The sequence below is a fragment of the Pinus tabuliformis genome, chromosome 6, assembly GCF_031772625.1.
Source record: "Pinus tabuliformis cultivar Carrire ecotype Pingquan chromosome 6, CPIR1, whole genome shotgun sequence".
Classification (NCBI taxonomy): domain Eukaryota; kingdom Viridiplantae; phylum Streptophyta; class Pinopsida; order Pinales; family Pinaceae; genus Pinus; species Pinus tabuliformis.
The window spans coordinates 1,387,187,912-1,387,195,759 of record NC_142292.1 but is presented as its reverse complement, the minus strand read 5'-3'; positions in this window follow the sequence as shown (position 1 = coordinate 1,387,195,759).

Below are 7,848 nucleotides of genomic sequence, written 5' to 3'. Positions count from 1 at the left end.
GTAGAGGATTTGGAATCAGATTCTCAGGAAGAGCTAACATAAGACATAGATTCATAAATGAGGTTTAGAACTACAATATAGTCGTAGAAAGACCTTTGGAAAATTAGGTTGAAAGGACAACTTCCATATAGAGCTAAATGGTACACCTAAAAGAAGGTGTCACATTCATAACTTTGGAAAAGCTTATCCCACATGTCCTTTGTTGTCTTCAACTGCATTACTTTCGCAAACTTGGTCTCGACCAAACTTCCCAGGATGGCATTCATAGCCTTTGCATTGATTTCATACCATTTCTTTCCTGAATTATCTGTGGGAATGGTAGTTGGATATAGGTATCCGTTTTGAACAATTTCCCATACATCAACTCCCAATGAGTGTAAGTATTCTCTCTTCCTGAATTTCCAAAAGATAAAATTAATTCTATTAAATAAAGGTGGCTTAGTAGAAAATACTCCTTATTGACTACTCATCTTAATAGATCACCTTCAAACGATCAAACTTCTTCTGAAAAACCAACTTTGATATCTATCCTTGGGAAAAATACTGAGGGGGTTGGAGGGGGCGAGGGGTGAATTAGTATTTTAAAACTTACTAAAACATTTCTTATTCATATTTTTGTATGCGACTTTAATTCAGTGAACAAGCATATGTATGCGACTATGATGAGGATAAGAAGCATATATCCAGTTAACTAAATTTTCACCTAATTCACCATATGTTTAACTTGAACTAGTGCATCAATGCTTCTTCAGAGATTAATTAAAATAGTAATCATGTGAAGTGAGAACAAAATAAACCATCACAAATAAGAAATACATCAATACACATGAAAATCAGGATTTTTAGATGGAAACCCAATGTGGGAAAAAACCATTGTCGATGTCGTCTTTGTCTTCATATTTTATTATAAAGAAAAACTTCTTACAATTTTGTACTAGCAGATACTCATACCAGCACGCAGGAACCCACCTATAGAAGGATACAATATTCTCTCATTCTCCAGCACCCATTGGAATGGGTCTCCAACCCCCTGATCTCATTTACTAACACCCATAAGAATGGAGTTCAAACCCCCTGATTATATTTACCAACTACCACTGGAAGGAAGCTTCAACTTCCTCACTAAAGTCTCTAATCCTCGACATGTCTGTGGACCACATTTCATACATTTTCACACCTAATACAAAACACCACAACTTGTAGGCCATTTTTCATCAAATTTGGAGACTGGACCCACTATCATTGTTTAAGCCCAATACCCAATATCAAAACTGAAACCCATTACTACAACAAATCACTCAATCATTGAACTATTTGAATCAACCAATCACTAAACCAACTAAGACCCAAATCAATCAATTTTTTCACAAACAACCAAAGCAGTTATATCACTAAAACCAGAATACCAATACTGAACCCAAACACTACATAAATCATTGAACCAATTGAAACCCCTTATCAATAAAAAGTTATAATATATACGCTACTTTACTTTAGAAAATTCACATGTATACATGACATCCTTGAATCATACCTTCATACAGATCTCAAATCATTGAAACTTGAAACTAAATCACTGTCATTATAAAACAAACATTGAGTTACACCCTGAACCACTAAATCATTCTAAAATAATCATAGAACCATAACAAATCTTCAATCACATACAACTAGTTTCATCATCATTCTTCAATCAATCAACTCAAATTTAATCATCATTGTTAAGCCCAGATAATCAAGTAAGACTTCATTCACAAACAATAGAAACACAACAAGACTGATTAGACTAATTAGACATCTTATTTAGCAAAACCCTAGCTTATGTACGTGCTTTCCACAAAACAATTTCATGTGTATACGTGATTTTCAGGAATCAAACCCATGTACAGATTTGTCTAAAGTGCAGAATCGACACACGACTTACCTGTTAGGGTCCTATAAGAATAGGATTTATAATTTGAATTGGCTATGGTTAGTCTTGTAATATTGTACATACTTTTGCTTTCTAAAAAATGTTTTTTCCATATTAAAAATTAAAAAATGTAAAGAGGGTATGTCCTAAAAGAATAATCAAAGGACAAAAATAAAAAGAGAAGATCAAAAATGTGAAAAATATGAACCCCTAACAAAAATAGATCATGAAAATGTGTAAATTCAAGTGCCACTGCTTTTACTTTTATGTGCAAAATAATGGTCGTGTGCAACTTGTCATAAAATGCCACAACCCATGATAGTCAAATAGCTTAATCTTGACTAATTCATGCTTCAAATTTCAAGTTTATAGGTAGACAAAAATATCTAGCCAAACTATTTAATCTTGGCAGATCAGTAGCTAGGTAGAAAAATAAAAATGTGCTCATAAGCTTAATCTGAGCCATTGGAAGTTATAAGGTTAGAAGTAGATAGTTTACCTGTCAAAGGAAAAAGAAATAAAGGGTTTGATAGCTTAAATGCATCGAATAAAGTGAAGAAAAAATGTTAGGGTAAGTAAAGGGTAGGTATAAGAAAGGTTGCAGAAGTACAAGGTTGTTAAAACATAAGCACATTTATCATGCTTAATCCTATATTTCAATGTGCAGGAGCAGTTCTGAAAGTGAAAGGATGTTCACAAGTTGATTTAATTAACTTCCCCACATTTCATTTCACCCCCACTACATACTTACTAATTTCCCCATTATCCCATCATTTCTTATGAATATACCATTTTCCCTTGATTTTGACCCTTATCCTTGGGTTTCACACTTTTCCCTAGCAAATTACCCTCCAAAGGTCATTCCCCTACCTAAAACCCCTTTTCCTTAGTGTGAAACCCACTCCCCATTGAAAAAGAACCTCCCCCGTTATTAATTTTCCTAAAAAGCCATAAAAACTCCCTTATCCTAAGTTTTATACCCCCCAGTACATTATTTAATTAATTCCCCCAAGTCCACATTTTCCACGACATAAACCCTTTTAAGCCACCACCCTTGGTGTAGTTAATAAACCTCCGCTACATACAACCCTAGTCCCACTCAGTTAACCCACACATTATATTTAATCAATTCTTTATTCATTAATTAATTACAAAGCAGTTGTAATTAACCCTCGGGCCCAACAAATCTCTGCCCCTATTCCCTCCGTGCAGCTTCACCGCACGACAGTCATTAGATCTTTCACCCCTAGACCAGATGGCGCACATCCATATCGTGTTAATTCCCTTTCTAATCTTTACCATCCCGAGAGCACATGAGATTTGTGGTTTCGCTCAGACCTTTTTCGGCTACATGGCAGCTTCATGGGAAATCATGTATTCTCAGGGAAATATTGCTTGACTACCAAAAGCCATTAGATGGCCTTCGAAACCACTTCCCTACTAAAATATGAAACCACTCATTATTCATTTATGAAATTCTGTGCCAAATTATAACCGTTTCCAGTTAAAAGACTGAAGATGCCCATTTTGACTCTTTTTGCTCATTTTCACTTTGAAAACTACCTAAGCCTTCCTACACAACCCTGAGCCTCTGCAACCAAATTTGACCACTGATTACCTTTTGAACATGTTTGAATGCCAAATTGCACCATCCAGTGCACAGCTAAAGCAATCGTACCCTTTACAGTCACCTTTGAAACCAATTTCCAACATGAACAACCAATTTCCAAGTATTTTGAGAACAAACTATAATGGCCCTCTCAAATTTGAAAAATTACATTCAATTCAAACATTAATTAATTGAATTTAATTAATTTTCCCTCAATTTGAGAGTATTTCCACTAGAATATCCAAACCCCTCTTTTGCAAACTATAAATTACCCTATCTCTGTACCATACCTACTTAGACTTCACTTCCACAGTTTGTATACGCCTAATTCCCACCTTTCATCCTAACAATGGTTGCCCAGACCTCTCTAAAAATTAGATCCATGTCAACCCCTCACCTGGAAATTGACCATTTAACCCTAGCAGAGAGGGATTTCCAAATAAGAGACATTGCATCTCCAGCCCACCTTCTGAAACTCCACTATTGGAGTAAGGACCAATTTTTGAACCATGCAGACGACATCCACCTTTGGGAATCCAATTTACCCAAATACACATTCCCATAAGTTCACCCATTCCCAGATATTGACATTTTTGTCATGCCTGTTATGTCCCTAGGCAAAGGGCTATTGTTGCCCCAAACTAGGAGTTGTTATTCACCATTACACACCAAACTCAATCAACCAAATGCTACAAATCCTACATACCCCTAATCAAACCCCTTTATCTATTGGAAACCTTTTTGAATTATACATTACAATAGACCAAGTGAAGATCAGAAAATCTTCCAGACTTTCATCTTTGAAGACTGCCATACTCCTACATATACTCCACCCTATGCTGCCACCATTTTTTCAAAGATTGGCAGACATATAATCACCATGATCTCATGCATCCTAGGATACACATCAGATGAGCATGTGGATGAGGTCATCCTGGCCTTCCTGTCCGTTTTCACTCCAGGAAAGCCTCCTATTATCATGTACAACTATGCTCAATTCATTGCAGACAAAATTCATGAACAATTCAATAGTCTTCCCACTGAAAAAGTTTTCAAATACTCTTGAATGTTTTTTTCTATGTTATTGTATTACCAAATAGATAAGTTCTCTATGAGCATCCAAAAGTTGTACACCAAGGGAAAGGAGAGATCATTGGTCTACTGGACACCCTTGGTCCATAAGTATTCCACAACATTCACCTACAAAAACTTCATAGATTCCTTTTTGTATCCAATCATGAACAAGCTGACTTCTAATACTCAACCTAGAATCAGCCAGGAGCTCAAGAGAGTGCTACAATTGGCAAAGAACACATAGGTGGGAGACTGGTACTTGTACCAAAACCACACTGAGATTAGAGTTTATGGCTGCCAACTACCCCCCTATAAATTACCCAAATACCTACCGATGAGAATATTTGCACTTGAGAACTTTCGACAAATCATCATCTCTGATGATGTCCGCTTCCTATCTATTAGGAAGAAGACCTAGTTTAAGATGAAGAACCAATTGGGCCCATTCATTTGTAATAACAGAGAGGTTGGACTAGAGGATGACAAAATACTACAGCAGATGAAATTCAGCAACAGCTTCATGTGGCAAATTGACCGTCATGGGGTTATAAATAAACTTTGACTCAGGGTCAAGTTGGGACCATACATCCACCACCTAAGACCTGACATTGAACAGTTTTCCAACCAATCCAAGTGGGTGGAAAACACACTGATTGATATGGACAATACAATTGTGGATGTTGAAAACACACTAATTGATCTTGAAAAGCACTTTGACGAGAGTTCTTTCCTACAGGATCCAAAGCTAGGGGAACCAATGCATAATCCTCCTATGTTATAGACCCCCCAATGAGGAGAAAACTCCAAAGAGGAAAAGGGAAGATGCATCAAACTTTACCATGGAGACTATAGATGAGTTGTTTGAGCTCAGAAGAAGGCCCAAGTTGAATCTTGTGTCTAAACAGGAGGAGGACATTGAATCAGTGGAATTAACTGACACTGAAACAATGAGGTAGAGGAGCAAAGGCACAACTACATCAGGGGAAACACAACAGCCATCAACCTCCAACACCCAAATGATAGAAAGACAAAAAAGTGTTGATGTTTCTTCCTTTTTCAAGCCAGATGACAGGGAAAAGGACCTCAAAGATAGGTTCAAAGAGATAAAGATGAGGAATGAGAAGTTGAAGGCAGAGACATATGCCCAATACTTGAAACATACACCACCCAACCAAAGTAAATTGATGTCATCCTTTGACATCAAAGCATGAAAGATGCACGTACCATTTTTGTAGCCCACTATGCAACAACCAAAGACCTTGGATAATTATAAGAAGACCAATTTTTAGGTGATGGCCAGGGATGTTCATCCCATCGACCAAATAGAGTCCCACAAGTAGGCTGGAAAAACGATTTACTCCACCCTTACAGGAAAGCCCATGGATGCCCACCACAAGATTCACTGGACAATGTGACAGCTTAGTACAAATGGGAGAAGGACTCCTCATAGGCCAAATATAACAGGATAAAGTCATTAGAGGACTTGGTTATTGAATTGGGCCATGATCCAAGTGACATTAAGGCTGCTGAACAACTGATAAGAAAGAAGAATGAGGACATATCTGTTGAAAATGGCAACAAGAAATGCTAAAAATAGCACTGCTATAAATACCAGTTCGGGTATTAGTGTTGGACTGAGCAACAAGGAATGAAAAATGGAAGTGCTAAAATAGAATTCTATTTTTAGTAGTTCGGGATAGATTCCTATTTTTAGTCAGTGCCTGGACTAAAATAGGAAGCAAAATCTGATTTTGATCTTAACAGCTGTTTGAAAATAAATTAATTAATTCACCATGAGTTAATTAGTTATGAAAAATCAAACATGAAGCCTATGTGAGGACATGCAACAGTTTTTCTATTAATTGAGGAATTTATCCATCAGTTAAAGAGATAAGGATGAGTTCTAATTTTAATATTAATTATTTGGCTCAGTTAACCAAGTCAAGTCCAATTATAATTGATTTGAATAGTTTGTTTAAGTTAAATAAGTTTAGTTAGTTTGTTAGTGTCAATCTTTCCAGCCTTCCTCTAGTGATCAAACATGCTCTTACAAAGTGATTTTAAGGTCTCAAGGTCAAATTTTATCATTTCATTGAGTTTTCAAGTAAAATTTGGTCACTAGGCATTAGGTCTAGGGTTTGCTTTTACTCCTTTCGAAGTTGTCCAAATGTCAGTCTATGCTCCTTTCAAAGTTGTCCAAATTTTGGTCTATGTCACTAATCAGCTGAGACTACCATCATTCAAAGGGTTTTCTTTATCATGTCAGGTTCCAATGGGTCATTTTACACCTTGTGCATGCTTCAGTTGTGCCTAGGCAAGGTTCATTTCCCTCTCCTAGGGTTTTGAAGGCAATTTCTCTTGGATGGTAAAATAATTACCAAAAATTGTATCTAGATGTTCATACACCTTCCCCTATCCTTAATTTACCTTATTAAACACTTCCCATCACTGAGATCCCCCGAATTCCTCATTTTTGCACAAACCCTAGTTTCTTGCTACAACTTGGCAATTTTCTAGGTTAGGCCTGTGCGTTTCCCTTTTGGACCCCTTCCCCTCACTCAATTTCTAAGATTCCACTTTCCACTACTTCTTAACATCCCTCCCTTATCCCCTTCATTTTGCTTCATTTCAACAAATCCCTTGTTCCACACATCGGGATAGGTTTTACTCCAATAATGTTTCTGAGCACGAAAAAATGAATCTGGGAAGATTGAGAGAGGTGTTTTTCCAAAACAGGCCAAGGAAGAAAGACCTCCTTCACTTTTTACACAGGTGTCATGGTCTTAGAGAAATGTCAAAAATACTATTGCCTCGGGAGAATTGATGCACCTATGAAGTGACCTTGAAAAAATCCAGTTTTGTCCTAGCTTGGTTGGTCAAATGACTCACTTGATGAGTCAAATGATAACTAGACACAAAGAGCTTTCCAATGAGATATCCTCAGCTCAATTGTGAGTTGAGGAAGGCATTCAAAAGTTGACTATAACAGCACTCTGCCTTTAGGCAGCCTCATTTGACACATTTTGACCAGTCTTGGAAGATTTGATTTTTGATAGGGAAAATGAACTCCAAAGTGAAAAATTCTAGTTGGGTTGGAAATTAGACTCAAAGACCTTTCAAACTATCTATCCTGCACCCAATTTGGACACCGGGAGGGCCTCCAAAAGTCACCTGGAAAAAGGCACGGTGCACAGGGGAGGCGCAGCGCACTAGGAGAAAATTTCTATTGTAAATTTACACTGGCGCAGCGCGC